Raw genomic sequence first — 24,782 nt, 5'->3', positions numbered from 1 at the left:
ATTTTTCAGCTCTTGTGTGATTTTCAGTATTCCACAGTTTGGGAATATTAGATTACACCTTGTGACCAAAATGAAGGCTAGGAGTAAGTTAACTCCGCAGCCTCAGAAGCCTATAATTCTGGGTTCAAATAGAAGGAGTAAGGTGAGTCTGGATAAACTTTGTTTTAAGGATTTAACACAATATACTGAGCAGGGCTTAAGATGTCTTATTTCTACATTATATGCTAAAGGACAGCATGTGATATCTGTGCCTTAAACATATCATATGCCAACATTTGTCAAACCACGGAAGGGTTGTGTATAAAAGAGCTTGGGAATGAAAGAAAAACAAGAGTTCCACCCCCTCACTTTAGAGAGGAGATACTGCATCAAATGAAATTTAAGGGATTTTTTTTTTTTTTCAGAATCATACCTAAAAAAGTAACAGAGCTCCCAGCAGAACTCAGATCTCCTGACTTTTGGCCCAATGAGCATATGTGTGCATTGAAGACACATCTGCTCTTCAGAGCAAAAGCTTCTATTTGAGGCACACACACACGCACGCACACGCGCACACGCACGCGCACGCACACGCACGCACACACATGCACGCACATGCACACGCATACGCGGACACACGCACACACACGCACACGCACGCACGCACACACATGCACACACATGGACACGCACACGCACATACACGCACACACATGCACACACACACACAATTATTTAAAATATAACATTTTATAGTTTTGTTTTTTGAGATAGGGTCTTACTCTTTCACCCAGGCTGGAGTGCAGTGGTGCGATCTCCGCTCACTGCAGCCTCCACTTCCCAGTATCAAGCATTCCTCCCACCTCAGCCTCCTGAGTAGCTGGGACCACAGGTGTGTATCACCATGCCCCGTTAAATTTTTGTATTTTTGGTGTAGATGGGGTTTTGCCATGTTTTCCAGGCTGGTCTGCGTTTGTTCGGTTTTAGAATACTGACCGAAGTAGCTCTGAATTGCTCATAGAAGCTCTGAGAATAAAATATAAATGAACTGGAAAAAGGATACTAGATAAATGCCAATTCTTCCTCTTTGGAGCAGATGAGAGGGAATCCTGAGCATTTTTCTAAAACATGAATGCCTTTTCTACCACTACTGGGGAAAGCTCTTTTAGCAGGACAAATAACGATGAGAAATCCTTTGATTTAACAACTGTCTCTTCATTAAAGCTAGTAAGTATATTCCCTCATATAATCATTATACTAAAAATATCAGAGGATACATACCCATCTTATGAAATAACCATTTGCCCAGTGTCAGAAAGAAGAAATAAAAGCATATTTTTACACACTTGTATTTATTTGTTAGGTTCTCTATAAATCTAAGAAGGCAAAAAAAAAAAAAAATTTTCACTCTAAAAGCAGAGATAAAGTCTGTAAAATTAATAAAAGCTGTGTTTATGTAACCATAACATAGAGGGATAGTAACATGTCACACATTGTTTCACTTTTTTTGGATGAGGTTTATGATGATTAAAGTTTCATAACTAATCATTTCACAATCACTAGCAAGCTTAGAAACGGAGGAAAAGGTAAAGGAGTGCAGCACATTGTCAAATGGCAGATCTAACATGAAACCTTGTGTATGGTGGAAGGAATGAGGAGACAGTGATGAATGTGTGTGTGTGTGTGTGTGTGCACATGCACGTGTGTGTGTGTGCATGAGAAAGAGATAGAGACAGATGAGAAAGAAAGAGGAAGAGAGACAGACACAAATACACATACACAGAGACAGAGAAAGAGAAACAGAGAGGGAGAGAGACAGAAGCAGAGAGACAGAGCCATAGAGACAGAGAGAGAGACTATCGTATATCAAGAAGACTGGATCTAAGTGTGGGTAAAGATATGGCTACATGATTTAGCACATTTCACTTGGCTTTCACTAGGAGGTGTGGAAAAGAGACTGATGCTGTATAGGATGCTGAGTGAATTTACAGCCATTTGGCTTGGTTTGTTGCTGACCCAAGCTTCTTTTTCAAAATTATCTATATGAAGCTTCTCCTGTGGATATTGACTGATTGTATATTTTACTCTGTCTGCAAAAGATGGGAAAGAGCAAACGTCAATGTGTTGAATTCAGCCATGGATGTTAGCAAAGACTCCTTTGAGTCTTGTTATTAGAGACAGAGGGGAAATCATCAAGAATTTAGGGGGAAATCAGCTCTGTAAATAAATTACATTGAACTATAGGGGTTGGCAAACAAAATCCATTTATCTGCCCCATACAGCTGGTGTCATACCCAATAAAATCACAAGTTTAATAACAAATTATTATAAATGGTAGGAAATTGTTGCTAATGGGTACCTTTTAAAAAAGAGGATTTATCAGGGAAATTTTCTAGCAGAGATAGTTATTCTCCCATTTTTTTAAGGAAGTATGCTTTAAAAGAAGTATGTGAAAGAAATGTAGGTATGTAAGAAAGGTAAGCAGATGCAACTTCTTTTGGTTACCTGTTGGCTGAATTTCCCTTGCAGGAACATGATGCCTAATAGAATTTATAGTCTGAATCTTATCTGGCCTGCTAGGGAGAAAATAAAATAAGATTCACGAAACATTTATGTTTACTAATTCTTTAGCTAGATGGGTTTCTGAACTTTTCTGCATATGAGGATACGAGCAGAGAAGAGGGGATGCTGCATTCCAGTGGTAAAGTGGTGGGGTGATAGGAAAGAGTGTAGGTAAGGTGTCACACAGGAAAGATTTGCAAGACTAGTCCACCTTGCTTCATGTTTTATCTAAGGATTTTAGACCATGACTTAGAATTGTGCACCCAGAGTTTTTTTTTTTTTTTTTTAGACTGATGAAGACAGATAATGCACCTTTTTTTTTTTTTTTTTTTTCTTTTGATGGAGTTTCATCACTCTTCTTGCCCAGGCTGGAGTCCAGTGGTGCGATCTTGGCTCACTGCAACCTCTTGCCTCCTGGGTTCAAGCGATTCTCCTGCCTCAGCCTCCCGAGTAGCTGAGATTAGAGGCATGCACCACAGCGCCCAGCTGATTTTGCATTTTTAATAGAGATGGGGTTTCACCGTGTTGGTCAGACTTGTCTCAAACTCCTGACCTTAGGTGATCCGCCTGCCTCTGCTTCCCAAAGTGCTGGGATTACCGGTCTGAGCCACTGTGCCCAGCCTGATAACGCACATGTTAATAGAAGAACTTTAGTGGCTGCTTCCCAAACCTCTCTCTAAACAAAGATAAATCCACTTGTGACCTCTGTCTTTCAAACCACCTCTGCCACCTCCTCTTCCTCCATTTTTAAAGAGAATTCTCTACTAGAAAACCTAATTGTTACACTGAAGTATTCCATCATTACAAATGCTTTTCTGAGAAAAACTAATGATGTAATACCATTCAAAGACAGGGAGCATCAAGACACTGGATATTTAGATTGGATCTAGAAGCAATTCAATTGAAGATGACTCATTTTTTCATTAAAAGGAATATCCATTCACTGTGTCTAGCACTTCACTCAGTGGCAACATTAAGTCTTTAGAGAAGTTTGAGTTAGGTTGAGTGCAGCTGGTTACACGCATTGTTCTATTAATTCAGTCACTCATTCACGTAAACGGCAAATTACAATGGCACTTACAATGTTTCAACAACTCTGCTAGATTTGGGAACAAAACACAAGGGTAAAAGACCCATCCATGGTCTTTGACTGTGTAAGGTATGGCAGGTGATTTAAATAATGTGATAAATACTAAAGTATCAGTAAACCTACAGGATTAGAGAACATGAAATGTGAACTTGAAAGCCATACATGGCTAAAGGAGAAGATGTGAGGAAATATTTCCTCTAAACATCTAAACTGTGGCTTTGTAATGAAAAGACATCAGAGTGAAGAAAACTGGACAGAAAGGGAAGATATTCTTGTTCCTGGATAAGTAGAGTACATAAAAGTTTTAGTGTTTATATTTTACCTTGAAAATGAGAATGTAGTGAAATATTTTAATTGGAGAAGAATGACCATACTCACACTTCAGAAAAGTCCGTGTGAAGAATGAATTGAATGAAGGCAAAACACACACACACACATACACACACAACAACAACAACAACAGTTTGAGAAGCAGTATATCCCAGCAGTTAAGATCAAAGACTGGGGAAAAGACTGCCTATCCTGGCTGTTTTAAATAACAGCTGTGCAATATCCTTGCAGAAGTTCTCTCTGTGTCCTGGTTCTTTTTTTCTGTAATAATAACAGTACCAATGCTGTAAAGTTTTTTAAGAACTAGAAGAGTGAATATATGAAACATTGCTTAGAACAGTGCCTACGGCCGGGCGCGGTGGCTCAAGCCTGTAATCCCAGCACTTTGGGAGGCCGAGACGGGCGGATCACGAGGTCAGGTGATCGAGACCATCCTGGCTAACACGGTGAAACCCCGTCTCTACTAAAAAATACAAAAAACTAGCCGGGCGACGTGGCGGCGCCTGTAGTCCCAGCTACTCGGGAGGCTGAGACAGGAGAATGGCGTGAACCCGGGAGGCGGAGCTTGCAGTGAGCTGAGATCCGGCCATAGCACTCCAGCCTGGGTGACAGAGCGAGACTCCATCTCAAAAAAAAAAAAAAAAGAACAGTGCCTGGAACTTAGAGAATGTTCTATAAGAGGAAACTTGCAGAACAATGCAGTGACGCATGGGATAAATGAGTCGGATCCAGGTTGACAGTGCAGTGAGGATAGAGGGCAGGAAGTGATTTTGCAAAATACTAAATGCATAGAATCTATAGGAGTTGGTAACTATTTTAATTTGTTCTCATGCTGCTACTGAAGACATACCCAACCCTAGGTAATTTATAAAGGAAAGAGGTTTAACTGACTCACAGTTTCACCCGGCTGAAGAGGTCTCATAATGGGGGCAGGCAAGAGAAAGCTTGTGCAGGGGAACTCCCCTTTATAAAACCATCCGATCTTGTGAGACTTATTCACTATCACAAGAACAACATGGGAAATACCCACCCCAGTGATTGAATTACCTCCCACCAGGTCCCTCCCATGACACATGGGAATTGTGGGAGCTACAATTCAAGATGAGATTTGGGTGGGGACACAGCCAAACCATATCAGTAACTTATTAGATGTAAGAACTTAGAAACAGAAGGCTTGAATAAACCCCAGGTTTTTCGTTTTGCGTCTGATGGATGGTGTGTCTCTCTTCACTGCAATAGAGAACACAGGAAGAAAGCCCATCTAAGGGAAGAGATTATGAATTCAGTCTCGGATGCAGACTTGGAGATGTCTTAGGACTTCTAAATAGTAAGGTCCAATGGGAGATTGATTATCATGAATTACAGGAAAGAGAAGCTTGCCAGAAGATAGAGATTTAAGGGGTCCTTAGAATATTAACAAAAATTGAGGCCATGGGAGCAGACGAAATCATTCCAGAGAGTGAATCAAATGAAGAGAAGGCCAAAAATAATCCACTACAGAACATTTAAGATGAGAGTAGAATTATAAAACTAACAATAGAAACCGAGAATGCAAACAGAAAGGAGAGATTCCAGCTTCTGGTCATGATGGAGTAACTGCACTGCATTAAATCTCCCCTTGAAAACAACCATAAAACCAGACGCAAATCTGTAAAATTCTTACAGATGTTGTACGTAATCTGATTGTTATAGATGCTGGATTATAGAAATGATAGATGCCCGATCATGTAATGTCGTTCTGTGAACCGTGAGAGAACGGAAATGATGACCGCCATGATTGCCCGAGCTTTCTGCATTTTCTGCAGGGCAGTGCAAAAAGGAGAAGCCCGATCAGAAAACAAAGGGCTTGCTAAGTTAAAGAGGGACGGAGTTCAGGGCTAGGGATGCAGCTGGAATTCTTGGGACACAGCTGTAGAAAGAAAGAACTGCGTAGTGAAGGAGCTCCTAAAATATTCACAGGCATCCTATCAAGTATTTAGCTGAATAGTAAGTTCACACATGTAGGAAGATACTCCAAGAGTCTAGGCAAAAAATAACTTACTGAGTAAAGAAAAGATCCTGGGGAGCTGTAAGCTGTAATGATCAAATCTTGGACAAGGCTATGAGATCTTTAATTTTCTACTAGCTAGAGTGAAAAATCTTGTTGAAGAGCATAAACATTCAGTAGATGTGCCAGCAAGTTCACTCATTAGAAAAAGGGTACCATTAGATGAGCCCTAGCAAAGCTTAAAAGCAAATTTCTAAATAATCACACTGATGTGCACGTAAATTAACTCCTCCTCCAGAACAAAATTCAAGAAGGAGTGAACAAAACCCAAACACTCACTAACTTGACATCCGTATGTCCATCATATATTAATGGTAAATTTGTTTAAAAATATAAACTAACAGGTCCTAGAAGCTCAATATGACCCAGGCAGGATAAACAAAAAGAAAACCATAGCAGGAAACATCATAACCAAATAATTAAACCTTCAATGAAGCAAGTAAATGTGATGCTAATAAAGAAAAAGAAGTCAGTAAATTACTCAGTAAATTGACTCAGAAATTAGACAATAAAACTAAAAAACAAGTGTTTTAAAAGTACAATTATAGACGTGCCACATAATTTAAAAGTAAATATAACAACAATGTAGAAAAATGAGACAATCATTAAAATGGAAATTATAAAAAAATGAAAATTTTAGCACTTCAAAATATGATATTGGAGTGAAAAATTCACTCGCTATATTGCACAGTTGTTTAGAAACTGCAGGAAAAAAAAGATAAGTAAGCTTGATTTCTCAAAAATTTAAATGTAGGATTAAATTGCATAATCCAGTAATTTCTGGGTATAGACCAACAAGAAACAAAAGCATGGACTTGAACAGACATTTACACACATGGGTTTATTGTGGCATTATTCATAATAGCCAAAAGCTGGAAGCAACCGAAGGGTTCATCAATGGATGAATGAATAAACAATGTGGCTTATATATTATTCAGCCTTAAAAAGGAATTAAATTCTAACATATTTACAATATGGATAAACTTTGAAGACATTATGCTAAGTGAAATAAGTCAGCATAGAAGTACAAATGTTGCATAAATCCACCTAGATGAGCTATGGAGTCTTGTCAAATTCATGGAGACAGAAAGTGAAATGGTGGTGTCCAGGGACCGGGGAGAGGGGACAATAGGAAGTTAGTGTTTAATGACATTAGAGTTTCAATTGTAAATGATGAAAAAGTTTTGAAGGTAGATAGTGACAATATTTGTACAACATTATAAATATGCTTAATGACATAGAGTTTTATGCTTAAAATGATTAAAATGATAAATTTTAGATTATTTATATTTAAATAAAATGTTCTAAGTGGATAGTTCCTTTGTAATTAGATTGCAATTTATTTTCCCTTCTTATTATCTAAAGTTTTATAATGAACATATTGAGAAAAAAGTAAACAAACAACCTGAAAACTGAAGTACTATGATATTTATCCCACTCCCAAATTTATAGAGTAACATTTAAACCAAACGTATATGGGTTTACATTTCAGGGAAAGATTTTTTCTAAGGGATAATTCATACGGTTGGAATAAAATGTGAAAGAATTAGTTGAATTAGTGACTGAATTTTATGATTCCAGAAGTACATCGGAGTTTTACTTTGTTTTTGTTTTTCTTGGTTTAGTTTTTACATAATAAATATTGCCCTATTACAAAAATCAGTAAACTTTAGAAAAATAAAAAGTATCCAGACGAAAGTACAGAGAGAAATATCTATATTTACATCTATATCTATACCTGGCAAAAACACTGAACCATGGTTCAGTGACCCATAGGACAATATCAAAATAATCAATATCAAATAACCCAATGTACACATAATCAGAGTACTAGAAAGAGATATTTAGGGCTGAAAAAGTACTTGATGAAATAGCAATGAAAATATTTCCAAATTTGCTAAAAATATATAAGTGATTCAGGAAAACAACAACTTTCCCTACATGGAATAAATGGAAAGAAAACCGCAGCAATGCCCATCATAAACAAATTTCTAAAAAAAAAAGGAACTATGGAAGACAAACCTTAAAGACATTCAGTAAGGGGAAGAAGACACATAGAAGACACATTATATACAGGACAATGGTAAGAAAGACTGTTGATTTCTCAACAGAAACAATGATAGCCAAGAGACAAAGACATGTCATCTTTCAGGTGTTGGAAGAACAACAAAAAACAAAAATATCCATCAACATAGAATTCTATATCTAGTAAAATGAATTCTTCAAAAATGAATACAAAAATAAAGATTTTCTAGGCATGAAAAGCTGGTAGAATTCATTGCCAGCAGAACTGATTTATAAGAAAAGCGAAGTTCATCAGCCTAAAGGAAAATATTAACCTATGAAACTGTCAAAGGAAGCCTCAAGTGCCCCTGCACAGTTTCCAGATTCTCTTTTCACTCTTGGTGACCATGATCTTCCAGAGAAGAGAGGTTTCATCAACATTGTTCTCTGAGTGAGGATACCCTCTTCCCTGAAAATAATTTTTATCTGGTTAACTCTTACTCATCCTGTATTCAATTCAATAATAACTTGTGATAGTCAATACTGATTGTCAATTTGATTGAATTGAAAGATACAAAGAACTGATCCTGGGTGTTTCTTGAGGGTGTTGCCAAAAGAGATTAACATTTGAGTCAGTGGACTGGGAAAGTCAAACCCACTGTTAACCTGGGTAGGCACAATCTAATCAGCTGCCAGCATGACTAGAATATAAGCAGGCAGAAAAATGTGAAAAGAGAGACTAACCTAGCCTCCCAGCCTACATCTTTCTCCCGTGCTGGATCTTTTCTACCCTCGAACATCAGACTCCAAGTTCTTCAGTTTTGGAACTTGGACTGGCTCTCCTTGCTCCTCAGCCTGCAGACGGCCTCTTGTGGGATCTTTTGATCATATGAGTTAATACTTAATAAACTCCCCCGTGTATGTATATATGTGTGTGTGTGTGTGTATATTCCATTAGTTCTGTCCCTCTAGAGAACCCTAACTAATACATGCCTTAATCTGGAATTGTTCCCTTACACTCCAGACTATGTTTCGTTATGCTGCTGCAAGTTTTCATAGCACCCTATATTTTACTCTCCTCTAACTTATCTCAGTTTGTAATTATACAGTTTTGCAAAGATATTATTTTAGATAGCCGTGTCTCCCTCCACTGGGAAATTTGCTCCATGAAAGCAGAGACTTACCTTTTAGGCGCATTGTTGTATCTCCAAGGGTTAAGATAGTTAATGTTTAAAAAAATGTTTGTTGAATGAATTTATGAATGAAAGTTGCATGTTGTTAATTAAGAAGAATAGTATTGGAGTTTAAATGATCAGAGTTAATAAGGCTAATTCCAGTGAAGTATCACAAGATGCTGTGATGAAGGTGAATGTTTTGAAGAAGGGAGGAACTTAGAATATTAAAAAGTCAGTGGACTTTGAGACTACAGTTGAATCACCTATGTGAATGTCTAGGTTCCATGAGATCATAAAGTCTCATGGGATGGAAAAGCAGGAGCATAAACTAAAGTTTTAATATGAAATGACACAGTCAAACATATTTTTTTGAAGATGTTTTTGGGCTGCCATTTGGAGAAGTCTGTAAAGTAGAAACAGAGGAAGCAGGGAGATCAGAAACGGTGACCTCTTGCAGAAACCAGAAAGATAGTGGTCAATGGCCACAGTGATGACCATGGAGATGGTCAAAAGCACTCAGAGTCAGTGGAACATTTTGTAGTTGGAGCCAACAATATTTGCCATTAGACATGAGATATAGGAGAAAGAGAGGAGTCAAGAATGAGTCCATGATATTTAGATGAAAGCAAGGGGGGACTTGTCATTAACTGAAGTAGGAAAGATTTTGAATAGAAGTTCAGAAGTTTCTAGATATTCTCTTTTTAAAAAATTTTACTTTAAGTTCTAGGATACATGTGCAGAATGTACAGGTTTGTTACATAGGCATTCCTGTGCCATGGTGGTTTGCTGCATCTATCAACCCATCATCTGGATTTTAAGCCCTGTATGCATTAAGTATTTGTCCTAATTCTCTCCCTCCCCTTGCCCCCACCACCCAACAGGCCCCGGTGTGTGTTGTTCCCCTCCCTGTGTCCATGTGTTTTCACTGTTCAACTCCCACTTATGAGTGAGAACATGCATGGTTTGGTTTTCTGTTCCTGTGCTGAAGATAATGGCTTCCAGCTTCATCCATGTCCCAGCAAAAGACATGATCTCATTCTCTTTTATGGCTGCATAGTATTCCATGGTGTATATGTACCACATTTTTTTCATCCATGTCCCAGCAAAAGACATGATCTCATTCTCTTTTATGGCTGCATAATATTCCATGGTGTATATGTACCACATTTTTTTATCCAGTCTATCACTGATGGGCATTTGGGTTGGTTTCATGTCATTGCTCTTGTAAATATTGCTGCAATAAACATACTGTGTGCATGTGTTTTTCTAGTAGAATGATTGATATTCCTTTGGGTATATACCCAGTAATGGGATTGCTGGGTCAAATTGTATTTCTGGTTCTAGATCCCTGAGGAATCACCACACTGTCTTCCACAATGGTTGAACTAATTTGCATTCCCACCAACAGTATAAGAGCGTTCCTATTTCTCCACAGCCTCGCCAGCATCTATTGTCTCCTGATATTTTAATAATTGCCATTCTGACTGGCGTGAGATGGTATCTCATTGTGATTTTGATTTGCATTTCTCTAATGACCAGTGATCATGAGCTTTTTCTTCATATGTTTGTTGGCTGCATAAATGTCTTCTTTTGAGAAGTGTCTGTTAATATCCTTCAATCACTTTTTGATGTTTTTTTTTTCTTGTAAATTTGTTTAAGTTCCTTGTGGATTCTGGATATTAGACCTTTGTCAGGTGGATAGATTGCAAAATTTTTCTCCCATTCTGTAGATTGCCTATTCACTCTGATGCTAGTTTCTTTTGCTGTGGAGAAGCTCTTTAGTTTAATTAGATTCTACTTGTCAATTTTGGCTTTTGTTGCAATTGCTTTTGGTGTTTCCATCATCAGGTCTTTGCCCATGCCTATGCCCTGAATGGTGCTGCTTAGGTTTTCTTCTAGGGTTTTTATGGTTTTGGGTTTTACATTTAAGTCTTAATCCATCTTGAGCAATTCTAGACATTTTTAATTTGAGACTCCCATTATGCATCTCAGTGAAGACTTCAGATAGGTAGCTGGAAGTACTAGTTGAGATCTCCACGGGGAAGTCTTCGCTGGGTTATACATTTATGTGTCATCAGCTTTTCTAAGTGAGTGAGTGTAGACAGAAAAGAAGCCCCAAATCTGATCCCTTGAGCTTGCCTATATTTAGAGGTTGGGAAGATGAAGAGGAATAAGCAAACCCCACTGAAAAATCCCAGAAAGATAAAACTATGTGAATATAATGCCCTAGAAATCCATGGAAAGGAAGTGATCAACTGTATCAAATAAAATAATTGGCCACGGCATTCAGTACAGAAGTCATGGATGACACAGATAAGAGCAGTATGGGTGGAATGGCAAAGACAAAACCCTGATTGGAGTAGTTGTTTTAAAAATGGGAAGCAAGGAAGCTGAGAGTGAAAGGAGAATCGACAACACTTTGGTGCTGATCTTCAACCTGGTATAAATATGATAGCATCATTAACCTGAGGAAGCTTCCATTCCTTTACTTACAGTGACTGATTCTCAAACTGAAAGTAAGAATTTAGCCTTGAGGGATCTTCCAACGCAAGCCCTGAATAGAAAGCTCTTTCTGTGTAATTTCAAGGATGGCCTGGTTCTTCTCACTTTAATATACTAAAGGCATCACAAACCAGATAAGAAAAGAAGGTGCTGACAGTGTTATCGATCTGAAACTTCTGTTTTAAATATCAGAATATGAAAGTAAAATAAGAAAATCATCTCCTACTTAATAGCTAAAATAGTTGTATAAACAACACCTTATTTTTTTGTTCAGTCACAACCATTACTGGCAGAATCATACTGCTATCATAAGTCTGAAATATTCAGCCCAATATTTTGATTTATGTAGAGACCATTTTGCTTTAATAGGCATTGTGCACTCATGCGGTTGGGACACCACTTAGAACATTCACTGCTTTTAGAGTTTGAGTAATAAGCTTTACTTACCTATAGTTTGGTATCCACCCAACTTAGAATGAAGCAGTCGTGTAATCCTCCTTAGTTGCTACACTTTGAATCTTGGGAGTATCACAAACGGAGATTGATTACAAGAGTTCATGGGAATCTCAGACACCCTGACTGGGGTGAAGAGAGGGCAACATTCATCTGAGGAATGTATTTCACATTCAGTAATATTTGACCCCAGATGAAATAAAATGTGGCTTCATCTCCAGTGTAAATATTGGTCAGTTCCTACCCCATTAAGTGTTCCTGCTACTTTCCCTAAAGACAAAGATTCTGGCCTATCAATCATAATAATACTCCCATTAGCTCTTGAGCAACATGTTTGAATAGGAAACTCTCTTTCTCTTTCCCTTTTGTCTGTTGATGATTTAGAGACAGTAAGATCTCCAGGCTTATCTTGAAAATATTTACCCAGCTTCTTTCAGTGATCATTTCAGAGCTTGGTCATAAAAGCATATGTTTCTCTAAAGCAAAGGGTGATAAAGGAGGAGGTACACATAGAACCTTTGCCAACCTAACATTTTGGTGGAAGGTGACAGAGAAGATTAGGAGACCAATGTTGAAAAACATGTTTTAAGTTATCTGCCTCATGAAGTGAAACAAAAATAGACGTATAAAATCTCCATCTGGTTTCATTTTATCTTCGCCCATTAAGTACAGACCTATCTATATCTTGGACATTTTTGGTTTTTTTTTCTTCCTTTTGCTTTGTTTTATTCCCCTATCTTTCTAACTTGTTTCTAACCCTTTAAGAAGCAAGCTTGAAATTATGAGTTAAAAATAATATACAAAGTATAAAAATATTAATGTTCTATTCTCTCTTAGCAGTGGGCTAAACAAGAGAAAAAGTGACAAGCTGTGGTTGATATAAGTGATTTTAAAGGACGATTACAAGAATTATACTAGTGGGAGGTACATATTGATCCTATTAAAAATATTTCCTATGTTAATGGCTGCATAGTTGTCCATAAGAAATGATATTTCCTATTAGCTTTTTGCTTTTCAATATTTTATAGAAAGGATGATCTTTACATGAGAAAATCAGTGATTCTTACTGTCATTATGTATTGGGACTTATTCTGTTCTAGGCATGATGTGTAGAGATTTACACATGTTATCTCAAGTGATTATGAGACCAAAAAATATATTTTGCCTGTACTATCTTTAAATAGGAGACATTGAACTCAGCGAATACAACATGTTTTCTAGAAGGCTTGTGAGTTCGGAATGGCAGTTATTTCATTTGCTGTCTGTGTGTCTCACGGGTCACCCTGAAAGCACTGACTCAGCTTAGCATGCCAAAGTGTCCCCACTGGATGGGGACAGGGAGACTTCTCTGAGCTAAGGAACCATGTTCTGAGGATGGATGCAGATCTGTAACTTTGAAATGGAATGCCCACCATGACAAAGCCATGTTATTTTAACCCCTTGTGTTCATCTCGTTATATAAAATTATGCTCTTGATTTTGTAAAAGGATATGAATTTGAGATACTTCAGCCTAGTATTACAGCCTAATAAATATCTACCATGACAACATGAAGGTTAATCTACCTGAACATGTGTGTTAATCTTTATTTTCTCCTAATATTCTAATCTCAACTATCTCTGTTGTAATGTAAGTGACCTTTGTGTATAACTGGATTTTATTTCAATATCATTGACTTATTTTAGACTATTAAAAACTGTCATTATATTTAAAGTATATTTATATATGTTATAAACATACTTTATAGCATACTATATTTATAGTATATCTTTATAATGTATATTTATTTGTAGATAAGATGTCTTACATTTTCCCAACAGCATTTCCTTGAGAAAGGAAGAGTGGGTATATTTCCATTTTAGTTATGAACACGTTGAAGAGAACAGAAGGCAAATGACATGCCCCAGGGTAGAGATTTCACCGGTGAGAATGAAGATATGGAAGTGGTTTTGTGGTCACATCTTGGAAATCGGTAGCACTAGCAGCATGGCAGACCAACTGACTGAAGAGCAGATTCCAGAATTCAAAGAAGCTTTTTCACTATTTGACGGAGACGATGATGGAACTATAACAACAAAGGAATTGGAAATGATAATGAGGTCTCTTGGGTAGAATCCCACAAAAGCAGGGTTACTGAACTTGATTAATGAAGTAGATGCTGATGGTAATGGAAAAACAGACTCTCCTGAGTTTCTGACAATGATGGCAAGAAAAATGAAAAACATACAAAGTGAAGAAGAACTTAGAGAAGCATTCCATGTGTTTGATAAGGAGAGCAATGGCTATATCAGTACAGCAGAACTCCGCCATGTGATGACAAACCCTGGAGAGAAGTTAACAGATGACAAGTTTGATGAAATGATCAGGGAAGCAGGTATTGATGGTGATGGTCAAGTAAATGATGAAGAGCTTGTATAAATGATGACAGCAAAGTGAAGACCTTGCACAGAATATGTTACATTTCTTGTACAAAATTATTTGCATTTTTCTTTGTTTATAAATTATCTCTAAAAGGTGTATTCCTACTGTCAAAAAAAATGCATGCATAGTAACTAGGACTCCATTCCTTCATGTTTTTTCCTCTTACCTTACAGTCATTGTTCTGAAAACTTATTTTAGAAAATTGATCAAGTAACACATTGCATGTGGCTTACTCTAGATATATCTAAGCCCTTCTACACAACTAAACTTAGATGGAGTCGGTCAAAGGGGGAACATCTGGGTTATGCCTTTTTTATTTTTATTTTTTTAGTTTTCTTTAGAAACTGCAGCATGTTGTTGTTACAGTGTGGAGTTGTACAACCCTGCATACACAATTGACATTCAACAATATGTACCTAAAAGTCGCACTATTGCAAAAGGAGTGTATTATCCAGGTACTCATACACTATTTTTTTTTATACTGCTGGTCCTATACCAGACAGAAACATTTTGCTTTATTGTTACTTGCTTTTTAAACTTTGTTTAGGCATTTAGAGAAAATCTGCTTATGGCAGAATTTACCTCAAATCCATTCCAAGTTGCATATTTGTTTTCCAATATAGAATAACAATTTACCTCCAAAACCCTCAAAAGACAAAACAAAAACAGAATGAAGATATGAAAGCTCAGGGCTCCCGAATTCCAAATCGCCTAGCTATGAAGTCATAATATTTTGAATAAAACAAAATGATATAAACTACCTGAACAAAATATGTGTTTGTGGAGCAATGCAAAGGTAATATATACTGGTAAGCCACGTGCTTAGAATCTTTGACAAAAACACTAGAAGAAATTTTGTGTGTGTGTGTGGAAAATAGCTTTGAAGTAAATGTTTGGAGGAAATCTTCCATAGAACAGATACCATAAAATTAAAACGTGTAGTCATAGGGAACTGGTTATTTTTGTTTACCTTTTACTTTTGATTTCTCACTGGCACAAAAATAGGAACTTTCAGTTCTAGGTGGGAGCAACCCTTTCAACAAATTGAACCTTCGGTAGCCCAAGCATGTTTTACTGAAGCACATTTTGACAAGAGGCAATAATTTTTTAAAAAATGTACAAATATTTCTTATTCTTAGGAGTTGCTTTGCCTTGCAAAATAAGTGAAAGCTATTACAAATGAGATTCAGGGCATTGCTGAGATAAAGTTTTGGTCAAACTACATTTCTCAGTAGGGAACTCCTTTTCTTCTGATAGAGCTGGAATGAGTTCAAAGAACTGGAATAACCAGGAAAGAAGATGAACCAACTGATTTATAAATGAAGATTAAAGGATAAATTATAGAGGCCAAATAAATAGGCTTTGTCTAAGCTGTGTGTAAGAGCATGACAGGATTAGAAGCACACGTCACTGAAAGTTTAAAAACATTAATGAAAATAATTACATGGCACAATAAAATAAATGTAGTACTGAAACAGTAGAGAATATGAGGAAATGTAAAACAATACTAAACTCATCAAGTAGCTTTGCTATGGTCAAGAATTACTACATTACAAAAGGAGATCTCTGGGGTAATAGTGGAAGTTGTTTTATGACGACAGGCAGACTCAATAAACCCAGACCAGCATGACATAGTTTATTACTCAAGAGTGAGAAAGAAAAGCCATGCTGATTTTCCTCATTAGGATAATAGATCATTGTGGCTTAATTCCCATTAGATTCAGGAATTTAAAATTAATTATTGTCAAAGGTCATGGCTTTGCCTTTTACAATCACAGATTCCTGAGTATTCAACAGATACGTTGGAATACAGAGAACGTAATTATTTATTGTTGTATAATAAATTCACAGACATATAGTGGCTTAAAGTATCAATACATATTTATTATCTCCCATGGTCTGGCAGATCAGGAATTGACTGATTTGGATGGACGATTCTGGTTTAGGGTCTCTCAAGATGGTGCAGTCAAGATGGCGCTGCAGCAGCCGGGCGCGGTGGCTCACGCCTGTAATCCCAGCACTTTGGGAGGCCAAGGCGGGTGGATCACGAGGTCAGGAGATCGAGACCATCCTGGCTAACACGGTGAAACCCTGTCTCCACTAAAAATACAAAAAATTCTCCGGGCGAGGTGGCGGGCGCCTGTAGTCCCAGCTACTCGGGAGGCTGAGGCAGGAGAATGGTGGGAACCCGGGAGGCGGAGCTTGCAGTGAGCCAAGATTGCATCACTGCACTCCAGCCTGGGTGACAGAGCAAGACTCCATCTCAAAAAAAAAAGAAAAAAAAAAAAGTGTCACTGCATCTGCAGTCATCTGAAGGCTTGGCTGGAGCCAAAGCCTGGAGTAGCTCATTCATATGCTGGAAGGCTGGTACTGGCTATTGACAAGAGGACTTATTTCTTTGCCACTTGAACTTCTTCATAAGACTGCCTGTGTATCCTCATGACATGGCATCTAACATCCCCCTGGAAGAGTGATCCAAAGAAAAGCAAGGTAGAAGCCATCATGTCTTTTATGACCAGACTTAGAATTCACAAATCATCTGTAATATCCTACCGATTTCGCAGACAAACCCTATTCAACATGGGAGGGAACCTCAGGAAGACATGAAGACCAGGGGATGAGAATCTCTGGAGGTCACTTTGGAGACTGGCTATCGAAAATATTTGTGTCAATTTTAAACTAATTTAAAATTGGATATTATTTTCTTTTGCAAAATAGTTCTTTCCCAATTCCCCCATAATAGCAAGTGGGGCACTAATCTAGGTTTTAATAAAGTTATTGTCATTAATCTTCCAGGTGCAGAGTAGTTGAGATCTGTCAAAATGGTTCACACCTCTCAATAATTATCATGTACAAAATTCTTATTATGCTCCATATAATCCTCACAATGATCCTTAGCTCAAAATAATGGATAGGGAATCGAGACAAGAAAGGTTAATTAATTTGCCAAAGTTCACATGGTTAGTAAGAGAGTGAAGCAAATATAAATCCCGACTGAAATATCAGAGCCATATGGTGAGGTCAAGAAGACGGCAAGAAGCAGGAGGCAAAAATAAATGGGAGAATTTGGAGTGCATTTCACAAAGGGACTATTACAAAGATGTACACAGGGTTAGAATCTATGGCAAAAGATACTTCAGTACCTGGAGCTAGGGAGAGAGGTAAAACATAACTACCTTAGGGATGCAGGAATAAAACGATTGTAGGAATTTAGAGAGAGCTACACTGAGGGCACCTTTGATAGGAATTATGGACTTTATTAAAAAGACATAGTCCGTATGAAATGTGTAGAGAGATAACTATTCTGATATCATTCTCCTCTCAACCATCCTGTGACTCCTCCTAGCCAAAAGCAACTAGAAATCAGAGGCAAGGAAGCCTTTTGATTCAGTATTCATATGGGTTAGGTAAAAAACAGTAGAGACTGGATCTGGAAATACTCAGCACATCCTCTATTATCCACTCTTCTGTATACTTTTCAATCAGCTCAGCTAACTTCACAGTCCCGAATAGAATTAAAGAACTGAAGATCAGGGAGGATAATTCCTAGGTTAAAGTTTCTAGAACTAGAATGTGGTCAAACCAACACTCAAATATAAGCATGAGGCTCCAAGAAACTTGGGGGCATTTTTTTGTAGTTCCAGCATATCCTTTACTAAGAGTCAGGCTCCTGGAGAAGACGGAGTAATCTAAAATTAGCCACAGTTATTTCAGACTTCATTACTGTTTCCTGCTACCATCATTGCTGTCACTGCCACCAACCTTCGCTTCATTTCCAAGTCAGTTGTAACGAGTGAGAAAATGTGTTAGTGGGTCCATCTTAATACCATGTGTGATCTGACAGTAGCCTTATAGTTGGTGGATTGAGTAGGTTATACTAGTGAGGAGTGGTGACTAGTAATAAAGCCTTCCATTTGTAATACATTCTTTTTGTTCCATCGGCAAGTCTATAAAACTGTGGCTGGGGTTTGTTCCCAAATTCCAGATACCTAGCACAGTATCTGGTATGTATTAAATGTTGATGAATGACTAAAGGAATGAATGAACAACCAAACAGCTCCAGCTATATCTTCTCTCCAGCTTTCTTGGTCAGACCCTAGCTAGACCGTAATGCTACCACCACTGCCACCATTATCATTATAATCATTTTAAATTATATTTGATGAGCCCAGAAAGGTTGAGGCTGCAGAGAATCTTGGCTGTGCCACTGCCCTCGAGCCTGGGTGACAGGGTGAAACCCTGTCTCAAAAAAACAAAAACTAAATAAATAAAATTATATCTGTGCACATATGAGACACCAGGTACTTTGCTAAGCACTTTGTGTTATGATCTTACTTAATTATTTCTACAACTTTGTAAGGTTTATTACCTCTCTTTTGCAGATGGAGAAACTGAGATTTAGCAAAGTTAAATTAATTGCATAATATCACACACATAATAAGTGGTGAAAATGGAATTTGAAGCCAGTTAGATTACCTCTAGAGCTTTCACACTGAACTACTCAACTGTTCTCTGTTCTCATCTCTGTTCCATGAGCTCATCCCTGACATTCAGGCGTAAATAATCGATTACCCAGGATGTATTCCTGTTTGTTATATTTCAAACTGTCACTCTTAGCATGGCCTTCCTCCTAATACTTTTTCTTCCCTCTGGAGAGTACCTCTCTCAACCTTTCTATTCTGTTTTGTTACCGAAGATTACTTGAATTATCCTTGGGTCTAAGGTCTCTTTTGAGCACAACACTGGACATTCTATAAACAATCTGAAGCATGAACCTCTAAATTCATCTTATTCTCCCAAGCTTCTAGATCACTTGGACCCAGCTTTCTTCTTTTCTATGGGCCTGGATCCCAGCATATTCCACATTCATGATTGCCCAAGGCATTTCAATAAGGGGCACTTTCTTGCTTACATTTTGTTTTGTTTTATTTTTTGTAAAACAATTTAAGAAATTAAAGCATCTGAAGAGATGAGAGAGAAAGTGCCTATACTATTGCTTTACTAGCCTGTTCATTTTCATGAAATTAGAATAAAGCATTGGTAGAATACTCTCTTCGAGAGTGTCTTAGTTACCAGAGCCAGACACATTTGCAAATGCCTACAGTTGATATACCTGTAGTTGAGTTTAGTAATCCTAAATTAAATTTGTTCATCACTTTAGTTGAATCTCTCCCTAGGAGAGAAAGAAAATATCATCAGTCTCCATGGCATCACATCTCATTTTTTTTTTTTTTTTGGCTTTTTATAGAATCAAACCCGATTTCCATTCCTCACAATGATTCAGGCTGTGTCTATACTACGCCAACACAACTGGTTAAAAAAGGGAAAAATTCAGTGTAATAATGGTAAAGTTTAGTTAACAAAAACCTAAATAAAGTAAAATTATATCTATTTAGGAGTCCCTTAGAATTGAGACCTTCCAGATTCTTAGGATTTTAACGTTAATATTAGACATATATACTTTAAAAATTCTATTTTTTTAGAAAACCTTCTAAAATGCTTAAAAGTTTTATATTACAATGATACTGAATATCAGACATCTTCAAATACAATACATTTCAATATGAAATATCTAGTAATACCAGATAAAACATAAGAAACATAACCAGATGTCAAAAATGAAAGGAAATCTAGAAACCATAGAATAAGCTTCTACTTACTGTTGGGATGTCCTGAGAACTTGGGTTTAATGAACAAATTGGAAGAGAAGTCCTTGGGTGCATACAAGGTGGGGAGTTGGGTCTGACACCCTCAAATAAAATCTTTGAAGGATTACACCTTCACTGAGAGGGTACAATAGAAAGAGTCTGACCACCAGCAAAGGGATATGGCACAGCATCTTGCTTTCTCATATTGGCCCTAGATTGGAGGAAAGTGGACACAGAAAACGCTCCTCTGAGAGCTGATAACAATCACCTAACTCTAATGCGAATTTGGCATCCAAATTTGTACTACTTGAAAGGTCCTAGAAACCACATGCCAAAAAACAAAATCAACATGTACGCATGGATACACAGACAACAGTCCCAGGTTAATGCCCCTGACAGAGGTTAAAACATTCTTCAGATGAGTTTTAAATCAGGCCACAAACATGAATCTCTTTCAAACTAAGTAAGTAAATAACAGAAAATAACAGAAAAACAACAAAATAAACAAACAACAAAAACTTTAGAACTTGCTACTGGAAGAATGACATATGGATCAGCAGCGTGAGCATCACTTGAGAGCTTGTTAGAAATGAAGAATCGCTCATGCCTGTAATCCCAGCACTTTGGGAGGCTGAGGCAGGCAGATCACGAGGTCAGGAGATCGAGACCATCCTGGCTAACACGGTGAAACCCCATCTCTACTAAAAATACAAAAAATTAGCCGGGCATGGTGACGGGTGCCTGTAGTCCCAGCTACTCGGGAGGCTGAGGCAGGAGAATGGCGTGAACCTGGGAGGCAGAGGTTGCAGTGAGCCGAGATCGCACCACTGCACTCCAGCCTGGGCGACAGAGTGAGATTCCGTCTAAAAAAAGAAAAAAAGAAATGAAGAATCTAGGACTTCCCCTAGACCTACTGAATCAAAATACTCACTTTCACAAGATGCTGCATAATTCAACTACAATCATCCCTTGATACACTGAAACACTGGTTTCCAGACCTCAATGTACCTAAGTCCATGAATACGCAAGTCTCATAGTCAGCCCTGTGGAAGCTGTGGATATTAAAAGTTGGCTTTCTATATGGGTTTGTCATCTTTTGAATGCTGTATTTTTTTATCCATATTTGGTTGAAAAAAAGACTCATTGTATTAAGTGGGCCCACAGAGTTCAAGCTTGTATTGTTCAAGGGTAAACTGTGTACATTCAAGTTTAAATGCTGCCTAAGGAAACAAGTCACTACAGGCAAGATCTCGCATAAAGAACATATTAGACTTCCAAAAACCTTTAGTAGAGGAAATAATGAATGCAGACTAAAACATAAATACATTTAAAATTATTTGAGAAAAAAATGGTCTAAAATAGGTAAAACAGAACATGATAACATTGAAAAAAAACTAACAAGATATACATAGAGAGAAATGGAAAACATAGGTATTTAATAATAAACTCAGTATAAATTTTAAACACATAATAAGGCACAGCTGAAGAGAGAATTAGTGAACCAGAATGTAAATCTCAATAAATTATTTATAATGCAATACATACAGGCAAACTGTATAAAATATAAAAGAGAAATTAAGAGATACTAAGGATTGAATGAGAAGATCTAAGAAATGTTAAAAAGAAATTCTAAAAGGAGAGAAGAGGAAAAACATGGGGAAGGCAATATTCACCTAGAAAATAAATAAGAACATTTCAGAATTGTTTACAGACCAAATTTTAGATTCTAGAATCACAATAGATATGAAGCAATATAAATAAAAAGAAATTAACTATTAAATGATTACTAAAGAAACAATAAAATCTCAAAGATAAAGAGAAGAACATCAAGAGAGAAAAAGAGAGGTTACCTACAAGGAAGGTTAATCACATGAACAGAAAATTTCTCAGCCCGGTACAGTGGCTCTCACTTGTAATCCTAGCACTTTGGGAGGCCAAGGTGGGAAGGTCACTTGAGGTAAGGAGTTTGAGACCAGCCTGGCCAACATGGTGAAACCTTGTCTCTAATAAAAATTTAAAAAATTAGCCAGGCCTGTTGGTGCATACCTGCAATCCCAGCTACTTCGGAGGCTCACAGGAGAATCACTTGGACCCGGGAGGTGGAGGTTGCAGTGAAGCTGAGATCATGCCACTGCACTCCAGCCTGGGTGACAGAGCAAGACTCCGCCTCAAAAAAAAAAAAAAAAAGAAAAGAAAAGAAAAGAAAATTTCTCAACAGATCAGAAGAGGACTATCTCTAAAATGAAAATAAATAAATAAATAAATAAATAAAAACTCAACCTCAAATGTCATGTCCCATTAGGCACTAACTCCAAGATAAACACAAAGATTTTTTTCAAACATCAAAGCCTGAGATTATTTACTACTAGCAAATGATACTAAATGACCCTCAAGCCTTGCTGCAAACTGTATCTCTTGGGCCAAGACCAGCAGCGTGGACATTATCTGAATGGTGTCAGAAATGCAGTATCTCAGGTCCCACCTAGGACTTCTCAAAGTTTCATGGTTGTAAGTCACCTAGTGATCTTGTTAATGTGGGGGTTTGTTTCCTTGTTTGTTTGTTTTCAGAGAAAGGATCTTGTTCTGTCATCCAGGCAGGAATTCAGTGTCACTATCACAGCTTACTGTCATTCAAAGTCTTGGGCTCAGGCAATCCTCTTGCCTTAGCCTTCCAAGTAGTGAAGACTACAGGCACACACCACCATGCCTAGATATTTTTAAAATTTTGTATGTGTGTTGCAGGGAGGGTGTCTCACTATCTTGTCCAGGCTGGTCTTGAACTCCTGGCCTCAAGGGATCATCTGCCTTGGCCTCCTAAAGCACTGGGATTATAGGTGTGATCCACCATGCCAAGCCAGTTTCTAATTCAACAGATGTAGGTTGTGATATTTTTACATTTCCACTGAGCTCCCAGGTTATACCCATACTGTTGACCCAACCACCACATTTCAAGTAGCAAGACTACTTAGGAAGAAGGATAATGCATCCACCTGGAAAGAATTAATTACCAAGACAACCTGCTGAGAAAAGAGATGGTAAACATGTGGGTAAATCTAAACCAATGTGCACATAAAACAACAGCGAGTAATTTGATAGGTTAAGAAAAGCAATGCTGAAATAAAGTACTAGAAAACAATGATATTTAAGGTGAATATTGAAGATAATAAATAGCTTAAGGTCTTTATAATATAACAGGGAATATTACTGATTGATCTTTAACTTTGTTAAGGAAAGTAAAATATATTCTATATCTTTCAAAGCAATAAATGCTAAGTGTGTAATACACTTTATTAACTTTTTATTAACAGGTACTAGTTTATCTCATCCCACAATATTCTTTGAATTAAATATTTTTGCTGTTCACAACCCTGCTGCTCTTTGTGATTCTTTTCGTTTCTTTTCTCTTTAGTCCCGATTTTTAAGAAAATATAGTCTATAATAAATGCCTCCATTTCATCATTACCCACATCTTAAATCCATGCCATCTGGCTTCTTCCTTTACTGTGTTAAAGAAAAAAACAAACAAACAAAAAAACACCCCTTTTTTATTTTTTGAGATGGAGTCTCACGCTGTCACCCAGACTGGGGTGCAGTGGCGCAATCTCAGCTCACTGCAAGCTCCGCCTCCTGAAAAAGCCCTCATTTTTAACAATCACCACTGGAATCTTAGTTAAAACAAACAAAAACAAAAAAAATCCAATAGCTCATTCTTTGTTAATCCTTATCAGTTGTTCTAAAGTCTTCCTATTCAAAGTGTAGTCTGTGGACCAGATCATTACTGCCATCTAGGAGCTTGGTAGAAATGTAGACTCTCTAGACTTACCTCTGGTCTACGGAATTAGAATCTGTAGTTTAACAAGCTACCCAGGTCATTCTTAGACACATTATTGTTGGAGAAGCACTCAGGTAAAATATTTGACATCGTCAATCACATACAAGTGTTAACATTTTCTCTTATCTTCCACTTTCCTTATTGACTTCCTAATTTTTAAAAATTATCTCTAACTCATTCCCTCCTTTCATCACAAAAAAGCAGGTATTCTTCAAAGTCATTAGTTTGGCCCTTACTTTTACTCCTATTTTCTCCCTCTTGATAATCTGCTCCAGTTAATTACTTCCATTATTTTCTTAGAGAAGAATCACCTAGATTGCTTCTTAATAAAATTTCAGGGCCTCTCACTGGGGCTTCTAAACCAGCATATCCAGTTTGGGACTCAGGAATATTTATTTCTAAAAGACCTCCCCCCACACACTACCAGATAATTCACATGCAGCCAGCACACACATTTTTATTTGGGAAGCAGTGCAGTTGATTAAAAGGTAGTTCTAATGTAGGTCTCTAAAATTGACTGCTTCCTTAGTCATAGTAGGCTAGGTAGAAACCAACCCACAAATACTATCGACTTAAAGAAAGAAAATCTTGTTTCTTGTTTGTTTGCTTGCTTCTGTCACAGTCCAGTACTGAAGATGGCAATGCCGCCCCTGGATGTGATTCAGGGATATGAATGTCTTCCTTTGTCGGGCTTTGTTTTCTCAATATACTTCACTTCCAATCATGTGAATTGTGCAGGA

General features: G+C 37.4%; 1 pseudogene; it reads left to right on the top strand.

Moving 5' to 3' along the window:
* Window positions 1–14,127: 14,127 nt before the first annotated feature.
* On the top strand, window positions 14,128–14,577 carry LOC115894837 (annotated as a pseudogene).
* The last annotated feature ends 10,205 nt before the right edge of the window (window positions 14,578–24,782 follow it).

Source organism: Rhinopithecus roxellana, chromosome 19, assembly GCF_007565055.1.
Source record: "Rhinopithecus roxellana isolate Shanxi Qingling chromosome 19, ASM756505v1, whole genome shotgun sequence".
In the NCBI taxonomy this organism is placed as follows: domain Eukaryota; kingdom Metazoa; phylum Chordata; class Mammalia; order Primates; family Cercopithecidae; genus Rhinopithecus; species Rhinopithecus roxellana.
This window is presented reverse-complemented; position numbering and strand designations above follow the sequence as displayed.